This window comes from Ostrinia furnacalis, unplaced genomic scaffold (genome assembly GCF_004193835.3).
Source record: "Ostrinia furnacalis isolate ACB-3 unplaced genomic scaffold, ASM419383v2 OfSCF6292, whole genome shotgun sequence".
Classification (NCBI taxonomy): Eukaryota; Metazoa; Arthropoda; class Insecta; order Lepidoptera; family Crambidae; genus Ostrinia; species Ostrinia furnacalis.
Window position 1 is genome coordinate 91,877 of NW_021136531.1, and position 22,100 is coordinate 113,976.

The 22,100-nt window shown below is 40.6% G+C and overlaps 1 protein-coding gene across 1 annotated transcript in view; it reads right to left on the reverse strand.

The window, feature by feature from the left end:
• The window catches only part of Wdr62 (WD repeat domain 62), a 110,661-nt gene that overhangs the window by 63,198 nt on the left and 25,363 nt on the right, over positions 1 to 22,100 (reverse strand). The gene's annotated exons all lie outside the window — the stretch shown is intronic.

The following is a 22,100-nucleotide window of genomic DNA, read 5'->3' on the forward strand; positions in this document are numbered from 1 at the left end:
GTGACCTTGGTGTGGGATAGCCGTTTTTACTTTTTTTAGCCTTCCGTGAGGTTACATGTAAACTGGCTTTGACCCCGCGGAATTTTGACGTTTTCAGATTGGCAGAAAGTTAACCACTTGATAAAATTATTATAGCTTATTAATATTTTAAACCGCTTTATGATGTGTTTTAGACAAAAATTATACGGTCTGATAGTTGTCATTTATCACTAGACTCAAAATACTAAAATTAATCAAAATCGAGTGTACCTAACAGACAAGATAATAACATTTCGCATTAACTGTGCTGTCTTATCTACTTGTAGTAGATCCTTTCCTCCTTTAACTTTTAAAATATAGTCTGTTCTTTAATACAAAAATGTTTATATTCATCACTAGCTGACCCGGCGAACTTCGTACCGCCTTAGCGTAGAGATTTTCTTAATATTTTTTTCCGTAAGAACCATCCTTGGACTTCCACAAACATTTAAAAAAAAGAATTATCGAAATCGGTTCAGCCGTTCACACGTGATGCCGTGACAACGCGAAACGGGTTTCATTTTTATATATATAGATTAATCACCATCATCACTGCTCTTTTATTTCACAATCGTTTGCAATGACATCTCGCATCAACAATATTAGACGTGAAACCAGGGTACGCGCGGCCATCTTTGATAGATCCAGATGTGACATCTGTCATTCCAAGTGACAGTTTTCGGCAGCGGACAATGGCCATCAAATAGCTGGTAGTAACTTTCAGTATTTTCATTATAAATTAGTTTGAACGCTAAATTTTTAATAGGCATTCGATTCATATTGAGGTAGACAATAGGTTCTAAATTGTTGATTTTTAACAAATGATACACCGTTCTTTATTTGTAGTAAATAAGAGAGTCCCTAATTTTTAAGTGACACCTATGGTAACATAACAGGAATTTTCTTTTCATAGGGGTCACTTAAAAATTAAGGATTGATGGTGATAACGGGCATAAATGACCTGACTAAATGGTTGGGTTTTTTATTGGCGGTCAAGCTGTAAATCCTGGCTACACAGGAGTTGCAGCGGTGGGAACGAGAGGTGGGTATAGTCCCGTAAATGATGAAATGATGATACACCTTGCTTTCTGCTTAGGTCCATTGTATGTATGGAACTAGAGATATGAATTTAATTTTCTGATTGTCAGTGACGTAGTTCAAACATGTCAAGTAACTGCCCACTTATTTTATTTTGTTTTCTTCTAGAACTAAACAAATAAACCCCATATTTGGAGAAGTCTTTATCTAGTCAAGGCTTCAGTATATTTGTATAGGAACTAGTCCAACCTTGTCTGCTATATCTAGTGTGCACACGCTGTTTGCCTACAGATTATGGAGGTGCGCAAGAGTTGCGTAAAAAAGGTTTTTCTACATGGCGTTTAAAGGTCAGGTTTTACGGATATAGGAAGGTAAACAGTTGGATAGTTTAACTTACAGTTATCTTTTTACCTTTTCACCATCTAACTTTGACCGTAACTACCGTAACTATAACGATAACCGGTTTGTATGGAGTTTGACAGATTTTTGACGTTTGTTAAAGTATGAGTTAAAGATGGTGCAACGTGCAACCCAGCCTTAGTGCCTCTTTTACGTTCTCTGAGTAAAGTCCTTAGTAGTTACTTCCTGATTAACACAATTTGGCATGTAAAAGAAAGAATTTTAGCGTCAAAGGCTTGTCAGTGTCATGGTTTCCTTGCTACCCGTGACTTTAAGCAATGAGTAGCCTACTTGACACTCTACTAGAGATGGTGAACGAGGCCCTAAATTTTATACAAGCCTGCTCAGGGCTCCACTCTGTATTGTGAGAAGTTTGAACATAAACTGAAAATTGATTCATTCCTGCGATTGACTTGAGTATTCATCATAGGTTTTTGAGTCTGCAAGGAAGTTTACGTAGTTTCGGCACAGAATAAGTAATAGTACAGGTACAGAAGGATTACTCCGCAAGACGATTTAAATAAATGCGAGTCTTGCTACGACGCGATACAGTGGAATTCAGCTCGAACAGCACTACGTACCTACAATTTTATTCACCTACAAGTTTTGTCTCTTTCTATCGCGTGCCTCTGAACTCTTCTTACGCTGTTAGGGTTGCTGTCTAGTGAAAAAATAATTAATTTACTTATTTGTAATGAGGTACGTATGTAGGTAAGTATGCATTCATTATGGTAAACCTTGGGAGAGGCCTTTGTCCAGCAGTGGACGTCATTTGGCTGAAACGAACGAACGCATTCTGAGCAGTAGTCATGGTAGGTTAGGTTGCCAACATACCTTTCAGCATCTTTGGGAAGCGAAAAAAAAGACAAATCCGGTAATTACTTTTCGAATTTAAACACCCGAACGCCGCACAATATTTCTTTCTCTTTATGTCCATTTTTAAATAATACTTCGATCATAGAATTATAATCATACTACAACGCACGCCAGCCGTCCTGACGAGCGCGCGCGTGACACTCGACTGATATAATACCCGCCGGCGGGGCGCTTCGCTGTAGGTAATTATCGGATGTACCGCGCGGAGTGAGCCAGGCCTGGTTTCGGGTCTGTTGTTCAGCGACACTGACACAGTCCTTAGTTCATAAGGCACCGATATAATATTGGTGTTTAAAATACTAAAATACGTGTTTTAGGCCTTTACACAGAAATGGGGTTGTCATCATATTTTAAGAGCAGATGGTACAAAGGGCGTGCAATTTTCATTATCATTTGCATCTCTAAATACAGGGTGGCCAGGGAGTTGACGTTCAAAGCTAAAATTTAGATTCCTTACATCAAGGTGTATCTAACTAAATCACCCCCATGTATGTTGTACGATTTTGCTTAGTTTAGGAGATTGAGTTAATTTTGTGATTTATCCTTAACTGTCACCTATGGTTCGTTTTAAATTTTTTTCTCACTCTACTAACCTAAACTAAGCAAAATCATAGAACATACATAGGGGTGATTTAGATACACCTTTATGTAAGGAATTTAAATTTTGGCTTTGAATGTCAATTCCCTGGCCACCCTGTATATTGAGAGGCAGATGAGGAGAGAAGAGAAACTAGTAAACAAATAATGTTGGGTTGGGAGTCTGTTAAAGAACTTGTAGACGATATTATCACTTAATAACGCGCTAATAAAAATGCAATTCACCGTATTATGCAGGTGGAATGAACCAAATTATGCAGCTTGCATAACTGGCAAATAAAACCCAATTTATATTAAACAGTTTAAAAACTCATTTGCTGATAAAGTATCGTGGTCCAGCTGAAGCGAAGATAAAAATATACGACGATATGTTTAAGAAGTTCAGGAATAGATAAGTCAGTATTATTCAGAAATATAATGTAGATCCGGCATTTTATCTGAGGAATGACGAAGATTTAAGCGCTATAAACACTGCAACTTTTTGTAGCGACAAAAACGCAGTACAGTCCAGTTAAATAATTCTTCTAGTCGCATAAAGTCTACTGTAGCAGCGACGCTACAACCGCGATCTATTAATTATACAACAAAGTAGATATTTATCTTTAATATCACATTGACATCGTGAACTCTTCGTCATTTATTTACTATTTTTCTTATATGGGACCATTCCCGACTCTCGTTCCCACCGTGCAACTCCTATGTAGCCAGGATCTATGTACAACTTGACCGCCAATAAAACCCAACCAGTGAAGGTCAAGTTTGTCCCGGGAGAAAGTTAAACTGTCATTGGACCCGCAACGAAATTAATCAGAAGAACATAGAGGAGTTCGCAGTTAAGGTTTGACTTCCCTCCACTCCAGTGCAAGGCGCATGACAGGTATTTTTCTTATACCATAATTATAATAGCTCCTACTGTCGTTCCGACCTTAACCACCGTTAAGACGCCGTCTATTCAGTTTAATCTAAATAATTACTTCATACCGGACTTTCGAATACTATAAAAATTAATAATCGAGAGATAGACTCTCGCTTTCACTCGATCGGAGCACAATTGGAGCGCTGGAAATCGATTCGGACGATTACGATCGTGAATAGTTTATGCGATATCTCGATTCTCGGTATTCATCTGGCTGTGTGTGTCCGTAATTGAAGTGGGAAGCAATTAAAAGTAATATGGAACTGTCAAATATTGTCAGACGAACGCCACTGTCTTTTTTTTAACCGACTTCAACAAAAGGAGGTTTTTTTTTTTTTTTATCCACAACGAGGAAGCTCTTGGCCTGTATCTCACCTGATGGTAAGTGATGATTAGGCCGAAGGTGGAAGCGAGCTTCACCCGGAATCCTCAACCACGGAGGAACTGGCTATCTTACCTCTAACTGCCGGAACACAACAATGCTGTTAACATTGTTGTTATGGCGACAGACTTAGGTAAGATGGTGGTAGCTAGCCAGGCGGACTTAGAACAAGCCCTACCACCAACCAAACCGAACAGAAAAATCTGCCCCCANGGACTTAGAACAAGCCCTACCACCAACCAAACCGAACAGAAAAATCTGCCCCCAATGGGAATCGAACCCGGGACCTCTGCGTCTGAAGCAGGTGGTCTTACCACTAGACCACAGAGGCGGTTCTCAATTCTTTTGGTTTATTTTTTCGTTCGTCGTTTCAGCCAAATGACTGTTCGTCTACTGCTGGACAAAGGCCCCCAAGGATTTCCACAAACACCGGTCCTGCGCTGACCGCATCCAGGTACTCCCTGCGACCTTCGCCAGACCGTAGACGCAGTGTGGGCAGGCCTCCCACTAGGTGGACTAACGATCTGATGTGGTATGCAATTTTAAGCATTTTCGACTGGTATTACACTAGCAGCATTTAGAATCGGCCGTCAGATGTCGAAATATTGGGCTATTATCTCCGATATTATTAGGATTTTATTTTAAGTTCCAATTTAACGTTTACGGGGAATAGTGAACAAAAAGTTCACTAATCCCCGTTGATGGGGATTGTCAACGGGGAATAGTGGAATAAGCCAGTCAAAAGAAGTCAAAATAAAATTAAAACACCACCTTATCACAGAACTAGCTTTCCGCCCGCGGCTTCGCCCGCGTGGAATTTTGTCTGTCACAGAAAAACTTTATCGCGCGCGTCCCTGTTTCAAAAACCGGGATAAAAACTATCCTATGTTCTTTCCCGGGACTCAAACTATCTCTATGCCAAATTTCATCAAAATCGGTTGCGAGGTTTAAGCGGGAAAGCGTAACAGACAGACAGACAGACAGACAGACAGACAGACAGACATACTTTCGCATTTATAATATTAAGTTGGGATTTAACTACCCAATACAGTTAATTGTTAATTTGTTACAATTCAAAACGTTTCTCCACACTTGCAACACAGTCCACAGTTTGTAAGAGGTGTCCATTTCGAAACGTTCAACATAGTTTCGCCATTTCTGCGTGGGCGCATCAGCTGATTGTTAGGCATTCCATTCATGAGTTTATTCCGTACTTTTGCCTTACTTTATAGACCCTGGAGTTGCCAGTGCAATTTGAAGCTTACGACCAGGATTTAGGGTTCAGAATGGTCCGTTTAAAGGTTTAAGTTTGATTTAAAATAGCATTGTCTATAACTGGATACCCTGGAATTCACTACTTGCTGTTGTCTTTCCTGAACACTATAATCCGGGCCTTTTCAAGGCGAGAGTGAATAGGCAATTACAGGGCAGATATCTACAATCCTAGACTGCATCTCACTTAACACCAGGTGCGATTGTGGTCGAATTCCTGCCGTGTTATGCATAAAAATGTCTATAGCTTTTTGGAACTAGAATCAAGTACTAGAAGCATATTATGATATAACGACTATAAACTTCCTCGTAAATAAGTGATTAGCCAACTTCAAAATGTAAATTCTTTTCAACAGCTGCAGCAGTTGAACAAATTACTAAGAAAAAACAAAAAAAAACAGTTTTTTATATGCATAACAAAGCAGGTATTTGACCGCAATCGCACCTGGTATTGAGATGCAGTCTAGGATGGTACATCATATCTGCCCTGTAAGTGCCTATTCACTCTCGCCTTGAAAGGGCCCGCATTACAGTGTTCGGGAAAGACAGCAGCAGCAGGCAGCGAATTCCAGTCCCTAGCTGTTCGCATTATAAAAGAGTTATCAAAACGCTTAGTGCGAGCTGGTGGAATGTCGACAATGTAGGGATGGTACGCTAACCTGTGTCTGGTTCCCCGGTGATGGAAGGGGGCTGGTGGAATTAGTTCGTGTAATTCCTGTAGCCTGTAGAAAACCGTTAGAGAAGCTACTTTTCGGCAGTAGTCAAATTCCTGGAGCGACGCGTCAACAAGGGTCGGTCAGTTGACATTAATCAAAACACATAAACCACGGTCATGAAAAAAATAAGACTTCAATGACGTATTCAACATAAATTTTCCTATAAACAGCAGCCGTCCAGCAAGTGGCAAGTGCCATTATTATTTCATTTGATATGCAAAGCCGTGCCCACGCGCATGCCTTCGCCATATCTGTCTAGTTCGTTATGGCCACCATAGACTCAAGTCTATAAATACGTCCTACAGAGCAGTCAATATTTAGAGGTTAAACGCGTAATAGTATATCATGGGCGTAGCTAAATTTTTTAAGTTTTTTACCCGCGTTTACTAAGGAGTACCGCGTGTACTTGGGGAGGCCTATGTTCAGCAGTGGACGTCCTGTGGCTGAAATGATGATGATAATGATGGTGTACTAAGGGGGAGAGATCCATGGAATCTTATTCATATTCTTCATTCCTGATAACGTACAGCAGCCATCATGTTCATGTCATTTATGCCCGACTTCACCATCAATCCCTGATATCAAGTAACACATAACGGGAATTTTGTTTTCATAGGGGTCACTTAATAAAAATTAGGGATTGATGGTGGAAACGGGCATTAGTCTCCATTGCAGGAGCACGACCCTCTCTAATTTACCAGAGACAAATGGAGGATTTGGCCTACCACTCCCCATCCTGGCTAAAGTGGTTCGCATATTAGACCCTCCACGAGAAAAGAGGAAGTTATTTAATTCTAATCGGTCGGAACCACATATAAATCTTGTATGAATTTTACTAGACCTACAACACCAGAAGGATTTGTTTCTCGAAGAATGTGTTAATTTGTAAGCCTTTCAACACCAACACAAAGCATCGCTTAATTCACCTGTAATGACAGTTGTCGGACCTATTAATAAATCAACGTCGCAATTAACAATGTATTAGACTGTTAGGCCCACCATATACGGACCGCTCTTGCAGACACGTACAGCACCACTACATACGCAGTGACGTGAGATTGAATGTATTCTTCTGTCAGTCTGTACACATAAAATATGACGTCGCTGCTATGCTCGAGACGAGAGAGAGCAATGATGACATGTTCTGTTTTTGGGCATATTGTTGCGACACTAGCCCCGCCCCCTTTTCACATCTCCCTATAGTTTCTCTGATCTATGCGTAGAATTAAGAATACTATAGTTTGATATGCAGTCGCAGCTTACTACGTAACTGCTCGAGCGGTTCGGTGAAGTCACATCTTGAAGCTGTCGATAATTATTAGATACTAGCTTTCCGCCCGCGGCTTCGCCCGCGTGGAATTTTGTCTGTCACAGAAAAACTTTATCGCGCGCGTCCCTGTTTCAAAAACCGGGATAAAAACTATCCTATGTTCTTTCCCGGGACTCAAACTATCTTTATGCCAAATTTCATAAAAATCGGTTGCGAGGTTTAAGCGGGAAAGCGTAACAGACAGACAGACAGACAGACAGACAGACAGACAGACAGACAGAGTTACTTTCGCATTTATAATATTAGTTGGGATAGATCGTTCATTCACGAAGACGCGCCCCACGGCCCCACTCATTTTTGGTCTGCGCGGGGTGCGGGGAGTTTGATCCGAGCAATCCGAGCGTCATTAATGTAGTGTGCGTGTACACTCTTAGATAATTTAGCGTGTACTGATAACACTCAAACATTAGCGGAAGAATGGTGGGGCGCGTCTTCGTAGATGAAACGATCTAGTGTCTGTAGCTTGATGCTGTCGATACAAGCTGCTTCAAGCTGTCCGTGTACGGCGAGCCTTACAATCGGATAAATCATTATTTAGCGTTGTTTTGACGTCCACACATAAAATGTTTTGTTAATTGAATTTCGCCTGGGCGGTTAGATTCTTCATGGTTAGTCTAATTTATAGTGGGTTCGTAATAGAATTAAGCCCACGTGCTTTTCTATTGGATACAGGTTACATTTCATTATTTTATTTATTACTAGCGGCCGCCCGCGGCTTGGTACGCGTGGATCCCGTTTTACCCCCTGTGGGATTGAATTTTGCAAAATCCCTTCTTAGTGAACACTTTCTAAAAGGATGCAAAATTTGAGACTAACACTTGTAGATTCTGCGATTTCATGATGAGTGAGTCACTCAATCAGTGACCTTTAGCTTTTATAGATATATACTAGATTATCTATCTAAATTAGCGCCTTTAATTACACTTCTACATATTATTTTGTTAATTGTTTTTCTTCTAATAAACAAAACTTGACAAATGTCCGTCTGGCCAGTTCAGGGAGCGTAGACCAAATCCTCCATTGGCCTCTGGTGAATCTTATACATATTCTGTAATGTATATGGGGAGGCTTATGTTCAGCAGTGGACGTCCTATGGCTGAGATGATGATGATGATGATGATTGAATGTATTATGTTATGTATTCGGGGATCGAACCCGCGACCTCCGACGTTGGTATTGGTAAATGTGAGCACCAAACCTTGGGTTGCATAATGCCATAGTGCAATATGACAGTATGATCGATGTGTTTTTAATATTGGCATTACGTAATCTCTAAGAAATAAACATCTTTATACACACATACTGTTATTACAGACGAGGTGGGTAGGTAGGTCAAAATGGTATTTTGTTCACAACAAACACATAGCGACTGATTAGACACATGTTATTATAATCGAATTACCAAGTTCTTCGTGTCCAGTCATTAATTACATTTAAGTATTCTATTTGGCTATACTACAATTATTATTATAAATAGCCAATTTGGAAATGTAATGCTTTTGAAACGATATTATGTATGATATAAATGACGCTAACATTTTATCATTAAAAGGATAATAAACCCAATAAATTAACGTTTACAACTTCAATAATATTAAATGATATAAGTAATAAATGTTATATCGATTCCAATTTTCCAATATTATGAATCCACGCGAGCACAACCAGAGAAAAAAGCTTGTACGTACATAACTACTTAAGTAATAGTAACAATAATCGCCGCTGTTATAGGGCTGGTCTTTAATAACATACAACCTATTATTTCGAATCAAAATCATATAAAACCAACCGTAAAATGTCCTACGAGGTCGTTATTTTGAATCAGCTGAGAGGATATGGTCTGATATGATCTTATTCATAAGGTCATAGACCACAGTGCAGATCAGTTAGAAGCAGTAACTTTAAATTCAATGACGTCGAAGGGTAAAACCACTGACAGGAAGTTCTGAGAATATATGACCGATTTAAGACAATAATTATTAAGCGACAATAGTGTCGGTCTCGCCATACAAGAAACGCCGGTTCGAATCCCGCCTCCACTGGACTAATATTATTATGATGAACCCGCTCATAACATAAGCATATTTAACTTTTCAAGAGGGGTTAACGGGACTATCTACGAGTATTAGAAATTTTTATTACAACCTTTAGCCATACAGAAGTGACATTTGCGCAATCGTTAAGCTTAGTCAGAGGCCTGGGTGGGTGGTTTGACATACCTCAACCAATCCGAAATAGGCCCGCATGTTAGTGTGCCCTGAGCCGACCCAAACTTGTGGTGGTAACGTAACTGATGCCCGTTTTCACCATCAATACCTATTTTTTAAGTGAACCCTATGGCAACACATTACAAGAATTTTGTTTTCATAGGGGTCACTTAAAAATTAGGGATAAGATGGTGAAAACAGGCATGAATCTTACTATTGTCTGTATTGGTCTTATGGCCGAACGAACTTAAGTTACTATACACAGTTTTACTGTGCACCACAGTGCACCTACGCAATAGTCAATTTAAATCGTCATTTGCTCAGTTTTACTGTCTTAGCCATTCGTCTGGTATGATCTCATTGTATCAACGAATATACATAACATCATAATAATGGAGGACGGAATAACAAACTAGCGATTTTTGAACATATGAAAAAACTAGCGGCCGCCCGCGACTTCGTACGCGTTGATCCCGTTTTACCCCCTTAGGGGTGGAGTTTCGTAAAATCCTTTCTTAGCGGATGCCTACGTCATAACATCAGTCAGTGTGTCTCTCATCTCCGCTTGCATGGAAACTAGGCCTATATGACTTGATGATGATAATAATGACAAGCAAATCACCTCCAAGCGAAAATTTCTCCAATCAACCAACCCAATCATTGATTAAATCAATATTAATTCCGTATAATATTAATTACAGTCGCATGACACCCGATCAACTTCCTAGCGGGTTCAATAACCAATGATGTAATTAATTTATACATTATACAACATAGCTTTCACGTTTCTCTTGAAAACACCGCTTTATCAACACAGGAGCCGTCAAAACTATTTTCTATAACTATAGGTCTGGCGCTAAACTCATTCAGTGCCTGAGCTATGGGAGCGGCACGGGAGGCTTATTCCACTATTCCCCGTTGACAATCCCCGTCAACGGGGATTAGTTAATTTTTTAGTTCATTATTCCCCATTTTAAGCTCCAATGAGGGCTATCGTTTTTATACTTAACAGTTGGCACCCCTGGCGATTGACAGAACCTTGCTCTACAGTGGCGCCATCTTGATGAGTGCAAATACGATAGTCCTCCTACCACTTTAGCGCTCACCAGTTGGCGCCACTGTCTTCGCTACTAGCAAGTGACAGGACCTTACTCTACAGTGGCGCTAACCGGTGAGCGCTAAAACGATAGCCCTCATTGGCGTTAACGGGGAATAGTAAACAAAAAGTTCACTATTATAGAATAGTGGAATAAGCCGGGAGGGATGACATCGACATAAAGATGTCCAACAATGAACCGTCCCAGCCATGTCATTGTCAGGAGGGCGCTACTATCTATACTGGATTATTAGTTCTGATTTTAGCCACGTTGGGCAACCGTTAAATAATTATGACATACTAGCTGTTGCCCGCGGCTTCACCCGCGTGAAATTTAGTTTGTCACAGATCGTCATAAATTATAGCCTATGTTATTCTGGGTTATAAGCAATAATACTGTAAAGTTTCATCAAAATCCCTTCAGTAGTTTTTGGGTGAAAGAGTAACAAACTAACAAACATCCATCCAGACATCCAAACTTTCGCCTTTATAATATTAGTAGGATACAGGAGGGCACTACTATCAATATCTACGGTCTTGTTAGTTTTTTATTATAGTCACTTGACGTTTCAGAATCGTGGGACGATAATTATGAAGTGACAGAGCAAACAAATCTGAAGCATATAGATGACCCACGCTGAACTGTCCCACCAAACTCAATGACAGGGGGGCGCTACCATCGTTCAACTATATGGTTTCCAACATGGCAAAAATCGGGACCAGCGATCCGGTATTGACGGTGGCGCCCCACTGTCAATGACATGCATAGAACAGTTCAATATTTTGGAACTATATTATTATCCGAAGTCTCGCTGACGTTTGACGTTACAAAAACGCCCTCACATACCGCTCCCATACCTCAGTCATTGACTGAGTCAAGCGTTAGTTCTAGAATATATCTAGTTTTCTGATAACGACCGCTTTCTAAGACAGCCTTACGATTTCTTACGGGTAATAAATAACTTGTGTCTGGGCGAGTTCTTGTGAATTTCATACGTCGCGGTATCATTTTCTAATTGTTTATTAAAATGTCCACTATGAAGTATAAAAATAATTACGTTATTTATTTAATTATTTAGGTATTCTCGGAGTCAAGCTCAAGACAAGTAATAAATTATACCGGCACCGACTCCAAAAATATCAACCATGGTCATGGTGGTATTACATTTCTCGATTACGGGACTATTCCCACCTTTTGTTCCCACCGCTGCAACTCCTGTGTAACCAGGATCTACAGCTTGACCGCCAATAACCCAACCAGTGAGGGTCAAGTTTGTCCCGGGGGAAAGTTAAACTGTCATTGGATCCCTAACGGAATTAATCAGAAGAACATCGATTCACACAATACCCCTTTATTACACAAATTAAACCTCATTCATCCTCAACCTCAAGCCAGCCAACCCATTAACAAACAGGCATAAGACAAATTCATTAAAAAAGAAAGGTAACTTTTTCCTAACATGCAGCGAAGGCGAAACGATAAACTAAACTAGACCAACGTTAGCGAAATTGTTTCACGAATAAGGTACACCGCACACTAAGGCCCAGAACAGACGGTGAAGCGCAACTGCAACGAAACTGCAACTGCTAGTTACTTTTGAGTTGCATCTAAGTTTCTGCCATAGCACGGTAATATAGTATTACCGTGGCCATAGCGTCCGTTGAGAAACCACACATGACGCGACCAGTTTGAAACTTTCAGTTTCAGTTTCATTCATCAGAATCATCAGAAAGTTGCAGTTTCGTTGCAGTTGCGTTTCACCGTCTGTTCTGGGCCCAACGTCTTTCGAGGTCGTCGTCTTGTCGAACGCCAGATCTATGAAGGAAGCTATCCACAACGAGGAAGCTCTTGGTCTGCATCTCACCTTTCTCACCCTATGGAAAGTCGTGAGACCGAATGTGGAAACGAACTTCACCCGGAATCCTCAGAGGAACTGGCTATCTTACTCCCAACTGCCAGAACACAAGAATGCTGTTTACATTGTGGTTATGGCGACAGACTTAGGTAATATGGTGGTAGCTAGCCAGACGGACTCAGACGACTGAGAACAAGGGTACCACCAACTAAGTGGAACAGAAAAATCTATCCCCATTGGGAATCGAACCCGGGACCTCTGGGTCCAACTGAAGCAGGTTGGTGGTGTTTACTACTAGACTAGACCACAGAATAAGGAGAGTTGGTTTGCCGCGTCGACGCTGCGCAGCAGAGCTACTCCAAAGCGCTGTTTACGTAGTTTCGGATCTATCTGTCATCGACGCACATGTTGGGATCTCGCTTTACGTGAGAGGGATGATAATATCCGAAACTCCGGATTACTTTTTTCGAAGTAACCCCGCAAATGCTGGCGAAACGACGACGTTCCAAAGACGCTAGTGTAGGGTAAGCCTAACAGTTCACTAACCTCGTACGCCGGCGTGTGCAGGCTGTCCTTGATGACTGGCGCACTGTTCCTCGGTCCGATAAACGCCATATTTTCATTTTAAAACATAAAATGATTAATCTCGACGCGAAACGAGTTAATTAGCTCAATTAGCCAACAACTGTAAACTTTGTGACACTTCACTGTCTGAAAGGACTCCCGTCCAAGCCGCAACACTTTCATATGGCACTTCACATTCCAAATTTGAATTTCAAATTCACCGAAAAGCACTGGCAGTTTTCGATTTTCGAACTCGACGAGAAAGTCAACTGACAGCTGTCAGTTTTAGCGCGTAAAGCACAGGCACAGAGTAAAAATAACAGCGTGTTGTTACTTCACAGCTTATGCACACTTCCTACTGATGTAATACAAGGTCAGTTGAATTTAACGCTTTAATGTAACGCTGCTTTATTTGCCGTATACTAATAAGTCGTTACTTTTTGCACGTTCAAATGTTCGAGTTGATGTTACTTTTTTGCTGTAAAATCTGTGGAGTTTTACAATAGTTTTTAGTTTAAAGGATTTGCCACACTGGATGCGGTCTGCGGGCAGCGTTCAGGTCAAAGTGAACGCAGTCCGCAACATTGTAGGTCTCTATAAATTTTGTATTGATGCTATCTGACCGTTCGGGCACGAGCAAAAAACGCAAACTGCACTGCTGACAGATTGCCTTGTCACGACCGCTAACTGTCACCCTGACCGATAATGTTGTTTAGTCAGCGTCAAATAGTTCATGACACCCAAAGTGACCAAAAAGTTGACAACACAACCTTTTCAATTGTAATAAAGACGTGTTGCGTACTTTTTGGCTACTTTGGGTGTCACGAACTTTTTGATGCTGAATCTTATACACACACCGGCAGATTTAGAGGAACGGAAAAAAAAGCATCAATATCATCATTATTTTAGGAAAAAAAAGCCTAATTATGACATTATTTTTTAATTTAATTCTAAATATGAAAAAAATAATTGTCAACAGTATATTTTTTTAATTATTTTGTTTAAATTACCCCATCAACAGTTTCGTTGAGTGTTTTGAATTGAATGAAGCTTTTGCTAATTTGGATTTCTTTTACGTGAAAGATGTTTTTTTCTGAGAATTTTGTTGTGTAAGCATTCAGTTACTTATAAGGGTTTATTATGCCCAGCTTAGCACCGTCAGAAATCATTAAGGCAGATGAAATGAGAAGTAACGGCCATGCATACAAATCGGCTGCCGTAAGACGTCGTTGATCAGTATCGACCACCCATGGCAGTAACCAACGGTACAGATTGATCATTTCTGTCGTTAGGAGGAGGGTTCAAGTCAGAAAAAGGCGTACTTCGCGACGGGATGACCGTTTTTTACAACTTCGAGTTTTCAGAAAGTCGCGGTTACCTGCTGTTCAAGCCAGAAATAACCTTAAAGACACTCGAGGAGTAAGAGTGACTGAGCCCACAGTTCACAGGAGATTTACTGAAGTTGGTATAGGGTCGTGCATACCCGAGAAAGCTCCAACTTGTGACACAGCACCGAAAAAACATATTGAACTTTTCACGTGAATATCGTGATTGGGTCTTGAACGACTGGAGGCATGATCTCTTCACTTATGAGTGCAGAGTTCTCTTAAACCAGATCGATGGAAGATAGCGAATATGGAGACACAAAGAGAACGTAACATTTAGTCTTAATTTTGAAAATATCGTGGTTTATGGAGGTAGCTTAATTCTGGTGTGGGGAAGGATTTTTTTGGGAGCTCGCACGGAGTTAGTGGTGGGTGATGGAGGAAATACGACTTCTGAATGGTACACTAGGAACATTTTAGAAGAACATGATGTGCCATTTACTCCATTTATTGTGGACTCCTTTAGTTTAATTCACGATAATGTTCGTTTTCACAGTGCTCGCTCAGTACAGGCACATCTAAACCATTTGGATATACCCATGATGCAGTGGCTGGCAAGATCCCTAGACAAGAATCCTATAGAGCATGTCTTGGACTTTCTTAAAAGATGTGTTAAACTCAGAATACCACCGGTGGTGTTGAGAAACGCGTTACTAGAGGAATGGCAGACATTGCCCCAAAATACCCTTCATATCATTAACTGCAGCATGCTCAGATGAATGGAAACCATCATCAGAGCAAGAGGGGGAAATACCCATCATTAATTCATTCATTTGGATAGTGATAAGCTACCCTAATTTTTAATCTGGCCACAATTTCTAATTTTTGTTCAAAACTGAAAAATTGAAATTTCGTTTCGATGATTTTTTATTAAATAAAAACGACTAAATATTTAAAAAATATATGTTATTTTATTTTATTTTAATTATCTCTTTATTTTGTATAATAAATATTTCATAGATCAGTAGTAATTTTCCTTATTTTCATACTTTTTTTTGCGTTCCGCTAAATTTGCCGGTGTGTGTATGATGCGGGCTGCGTTCACTGCCCGCAGAACGCATCCAGTGTGGCAAGTACTTTATTTTCATTGATTTTGTTCATGAAACAGCGAATTCATATATCTTCATGCTCGGGTTGTTTGATACATTTCATAGAGACGAGTTTCAAAGATATTTCAACTTATTTTCATAATTATTTTACATGTTGTTATTAATTAATAAAATGTGCGACGATCGGTTTTAGAAACGTTCTGGAGTGTGCACTTATAAAAGGTTATTTAATTAAATTATATTACATAGTTACTAACAATAAAGAGAATTAAAAATAATGTAATTTACGATTTAAAGGTCGCTCGTAGACAAATTACTGATCTAATTAGATCAATAATTCAAATTAAACGTCTTAATTATTTGTTAGGTTAAATTTATTAAAAAACAGACTCCAAAACGTGCACTTAAAAGTAAAAATACATTTGTGTAATAACATTATATTCAAGTAATGTCATTATTACTGAGAGTGGTGGTTGGATGGTATAAGGAATGACAGATAAAGTGCTACATTTGTACGTGAGATTTAGAATGTCATTACCGACGTAAGGAATGACAGATTACTGGCAGTGTCTGGTGCTTATGAAAATAAAATATTCACTATAGGCTAGCGCTTAACTGAGTCAGTGCCAGAGGTATAGGAGCCATGTAAGTCCTGTCACGCACGTCATTGTTAATGTCAATTTCACCCCTCCCGTTCCGCTCATATCGCATAGGCCAACTAAAAGTCGGCGGTTTGCGCCTAGGCTACACAAATGTGTCTACGTTTAGGCGTTTGTGTCTAGCGCAGCCTCTAAGACATTGGTTCCTAAACTTATTTCAGACGCGCCCCCTTTCGACCATACAAAAAACTCCGCACCCCCCTCCTCCAGTCAAGATTATTATTTTATTGGTCGTATCGAGCAGCCTGGAATGCATTTTCTCAGCGGTCACAGGTTTTTTATACTTAAGTACACAGATGTCTCGCGCCCCCTTTAAAGGTCTATGCGCCTCCCCTGGGGGGCGCGCCCCCCACTTTGGGAACCAATGCTCTAAGACGTTGAAGGCCGTCCGGTAAATTCCATCAAGTTTATCTATCACGTTTCCCGAGCCCTGCAGACTGTCCACTTTCACCTGGACGGGGCTTAATTGGGCACCGCTTTCGCCAGCCGTCTATTATGGGCAATGTTGATGCTGTGCATAGAGCAGGAGAGTGCAGTAGTACAGATTTTAATAAGTTACTGCAGGAGTCAAATACTTTTGGAATATTCTGGCGATTCGCTATTTGAAGAAGAAGAATTTGGTTTCCCAATTTTTACATTTAGATTTGTAATAAGGAATATGCAGTTTTATTACTATGGGCAATGTTGATGCTGTGCAGTGCACAGTGCAGGAGAGTGCAGAAGTCAGATTTTTGTGGATTATTCTGGAACCTTTTTGTTATGGATCAAAAAGCCGGTATTTGACAGAATCACACCGGAATTCTCTGGATGTGAAAAGAGATGCGGTTTAGTATAGCGCCTAGCTATAGCTGTAGCGCTTAACTAAGTCAGTGCCTGAGGTATGGGAGCGGCAGGGGAGTGTTTTTTGTCACGTCAAATGTCAGCGAGACTTCACATTTGTATGCTCTGTCACATGAAAGTATGTCAAAACGGGTGATACCCGTCTGACTGACTGATCGCGGAAAATGTCAGATCAAGAAAATTAGTTTCTTTTCTTAAATTTAGATTTACCCATAGATCAGCGTTGTATAAATGAGGCATACAATTTGAATTTAAATCCTAAGTTCCAGTAGACTGCCACATAAAAAAAAAATATTTGCCTTGCCGTACAGGGCCCATAATGTTCTAGTATTTAAGTTCATATTAGAAGAAGAAATACATGATTGAGTAAACAGAAAAAAAATGTAGTCAAAAAACCTTGATACCATATTCTTTTTTTCTCTCTCCCTCTGTCAATCTTTAGACCAAACAGAAAAGAGAAAAAAACTCAAAAAGCCCTCACAGTGAAACAAAAACTAAAACCACTTCTTGCTGGCATAAAGTTTTAAAAGGCAAGTGTAAAATCTGAGTTCGGAAAGCACTGAGGGTACTTCAAAGACAATAGCTTTGTGGCGCGAGTTTGGACCCCTGCCATGCGCCATTACATCGGTATTGTACTGCTATCAAGACTTTTATGGCGCGATAAAAAGTTAAAAACATAGTTATAGCAACACTATTTTGTGGGTTGCCATTATTTTGTTTTAATTTTAAATGTGTGACCAAAGAATTGTCGACTATCTCGTAAAGGTAGCAGAAAGGGGCTGGATGCAGGCTACCAACCGGGCGACGTGGAAGTCATTAGGAGAGGCATATGTTCAGCAGTGATGTGGACGTCCTGCGGCTGAAATGATGATGATGATAGCTCCAAATAGGATTCGTGCTACTTCTAGTGCGAATTAGAATGGTTCCAAAATAGGTCTTAGCACAATATCCTACAAGGAAATGTAATAACATAAATCAAAAATCTCATCATTGCCATCATACACAATCGCCACTGTAATCAAGATATAAAAGCCCGTGAGAATATTACGTGCTCACAATTCTCATAGTTCACTTAAGATTTCTACTAATAAATACTTACAAAGATTGGTGGCTTGACAATCTTGTTGTATAAGCACTTCAAACTTTGATTATGTGACTAGCAAGCCCGCCTGGAGGGAAGTCGAACCTTAACTTTGAACTCCTCCTATGTTCCTCCTCCTTTTGATTAATTTCGTTGCGGGTTCAATGACAGTTTACTTTCCCCCGGGACAAATTAGATCCTGGCTACACAGGAGTTGCAGCGGTGGGAACGAGAGGTGGGAATAGTCCCGTATGTATTTGTTTTGGCTAAAAATCAATGTAAGAAAAATTTTTCTTAGACTGTACACCTACTGAATGCACTCTATCAATGGCAATCATAACTTCAAGGAAAGCCTTCAAAGTAATAGCACTAATATATTATATCGTTCAAGCCATAATAGACGTGCGCGCCGGTCGAAAAAAATCGGGCGGCGGCGCGCCACGAAAAAATCCACGGCGGCGGCGTAACGCCGGCGGCGTGGGATTTTTCAACTTTGTATATTAGAGGCTTCCGGCGACTGGGACCGCAATTAACTGGAACCGCGGTCCCAGTCGCCGGATTCGGCATAAATATCAACGGCGAGTATATCACCCACCTTCGTTTCGCGGACGATATCGTAGTCATGGCTGAGACCGTGGAGGACCTAAACACAATGCTCGATGGCCTCAGTAGAGCCTCTCAACAAGTGGGTCTTAAAATGAACATGGAAAAGGCAAAAAATATGTCAAATGCCCGTGTTGTACCCACTCCTCTGAAGGTTGGAGACACTACACTCGAAGTTGTTGACAATTATGTACACCTGGGACAAACAGTCCAGTAGGTAGGTCCAACTTCGAGAAAGAGGTTAATCGTCGAATCCAACTCGGCTGGGCAGCGTTCGGGAAGCTTCGCGAAATTCTCACATCCGAAATACCGCAGTGTCTCAAGTCAAAAGTATTTGACCAGTGTGTGTTGCCAGTGATGGTGTACGGATCTGAGACGTGGTCGCTTACTATGGGCCTCATAAGAAGGCTCAAGGTCACCCAAAGAGCGATGGAGCGTGCTATGCTCGGAGTTTCCCTGCGTGATCGAATCAGAAATGAGGAGATCCGTAGGAATCTGTCAAGGCTTAGTCGAAATCGACCACTTTATGTTTCATTCCATACAACGAAAATGGAAAATATTTTTTTCCAGTCAAACTATTGGTTTTAGAGAAAAACTTGTGAAGCATTTATTCATCAGAATAACGTAACCTATCGATAGGTATTTTTTTCAAATAGAAATTGTGAAAAAAATCGCTATGTCCATAAATCTCAATTTCGCTCCATAGTGCGACTTGTTTACGCACAAGGGAGGGGCAGGGCAGAGTAGTACGGGAAAGTATAATCAATTAGGGTTCCTTGGCAAAAAAAAATTGGGAATCCCTGGTATAGATCGTTTCATCCACGAAGACGCGCCCCACCAATTTTTGGTCTCGGTCGCGCGGGGTGCGGGAAGTTTGATCCGAGCAACCCGAGCGTCATTATTGTAGTGTGCGTGTGCACTCATGGCATCATCATTAGCGTGTAACAATAACACTGAAACATAAGCGGAGGAATGGTGGGGCGCGTCTTCGTGGATGAAACGATCTATAGTAAGTACGTGAAACCCAAAGTGGCCAAAAAGTTGACACAACACAACCTTATTCCTATTGTAACCAAGACGTGTTGCGAACTTTTTGACTACTTAGGATGTACTTCATTTTGCATACCCACACAAACGCGTCTCGAGCGGGCAGCGATTCGCGTTCGCACTGGTTTAGACTGGTTTGCGATTTGGTGATATCGTGTCCGTAAAGATTGTCTTCTGCTCCTATCTATTTTATGTCGTTAGTTCGCAACTCTGTCGCAAGATGATTAAGTAAGAAAATAAAGTCGTTTTTGGGACATACAAGATGTTATTGCACATAGATTTGCTTTGTAAACATTGATCGGATTTCAAGTGAGTATAAATAGTCATCTGTCAATTTATTGCAAGCATTTGTGTAAACATATTTAGAGATAAGAAAGTGATTATTTATCATTGACATTGCAATGTTGAGGTTTTTAATAAGTTTTAGTTATGTTAGTACTTAACTTTAGAATTCAAATTAATTAAACTAATTAATTAATAACATTGATAACTTTTTTTAATGCAAAACAAACAAGGCAGATATTTGACCGCTATCGCACCTGGTGTTAAGTGAGATGCAGTCTAGGATGGTATTTATATCTGCCCTGTGCTTATTTTCAATATTGCCTTGAAAAGGCCCGGATTATAGTGTTCGGGAATAAAGCAGCAGGCAACGAATTTCAGAATTTTGATTACAAGATTTCAAAACACATGAAACCTACGGTATATTAAAACGAAATTATTTAGCTTGTGGCACGCACTTAGAGGTGGGCGCCACGCCGGCGCGCCGCCGCCGCCGCGAATTTTTTCACGCCGCCGCCGCCGACGACCAGCTGTCGGCGCGCCGATACTGATACTGTACAAACTATTTGCAATTTATCCCTCTCCTATACTGTACTAATTTGTGTTTCGAACGCTTTTTTATTGAGTTGAGAGGCTATTCTAGTTCAATAAAGTCCTAGTATCACTGCGACTGGACCGATCTATTGTGATCACCGCTATTTTCCTTACAGTTCGCCTCCGAGTCCTGCATCCATTAGGAATTGCAGTATCTTTTGGGGTTGACATGTTTTACATCTTGTGGGCTTAGGATGTGTTTGCCCAGGTGTAAGCTCCGCTTGCGCATCAAAGGTCCGCAGTCCGTGAGAATGTGTAGTGGCGTTTAATCTGCCTCTTGGCACATCCTGCACGTTCTTGATTCGGACAGTCCCATAGTGGAAAAGTGCTTGTTTAAGCTGCAGTGTCCAGTGAAGGCTCGAACTAAAATGCGCATTTTGATCCTACTCAGTCCTATGATCTGCTAAGAGCATTTTCGGTCAAAGGCTTTTATGAGAGCTTTGGAATGATCTGAGCTTTAATCCTGGCGTGTCTGACCATGCCTTAAAGGATTTGTTTAAATAGATGTTCTCCAAGGTCATTCGAGCGAGACTTTTGGGAATGCCACAAAAGGGTTCTGGACCATATTGTGTTCATTCCGCTCCCGCTCTGGCCAGTTTGTCGGCATTTTCATTGTCCACGATTCCCGCGTGACCTGGAACCCATCTCAGCGTTACTCTGTTACGTTTTTCTAGGGTATTCAGTCGACTCATGCAGTTTTCTACCAACTTTGAGGTGATTAAGTTGGAGTTTAAGGCCATCAGCGCGGCCTGACTGATTTAATGTAAATTATGTGGTTGGCATAATTTTTTCGCAGGTTAGCTTCCGCACATTTAATAATGGCGTAGACTTCTGCCTGAAGAGGCAAATTTACCCAGGATTTGAGATAGCCTAAGCTTCGGCTGTTCTCCATACACGCCAAAGCCTACGTTAGGGCCCATTTTTGACCCATCAGTAAACCAGATAACAGAAGAACTAACTATTCTATTTATTCTTTAATGCCGTTGACATACTAATAAATTGATTGAATAACTTAATTCTAACTATATTAACAGTTAATCAAGTAAATTATTCAAGTTGCTGCTTGGTCTAGTAAATAATTGATCGCGAGCGGCACCGGTCCCTGTTGCTGTCAAGAAAAAAATCCCCGCCTTCGTCTGGCAGACAACCCACACTATTGGACTATACTTTAAACGAATCACTCACACAGAGATTGGCAAATATGTCTCGGAATGCAAATGGGAATCAAAACCTCTGGAAGGCAACAAAGTACCTCCCTCAGTGTTCTCCGCTTATTAGGTCCGGTAAGACATG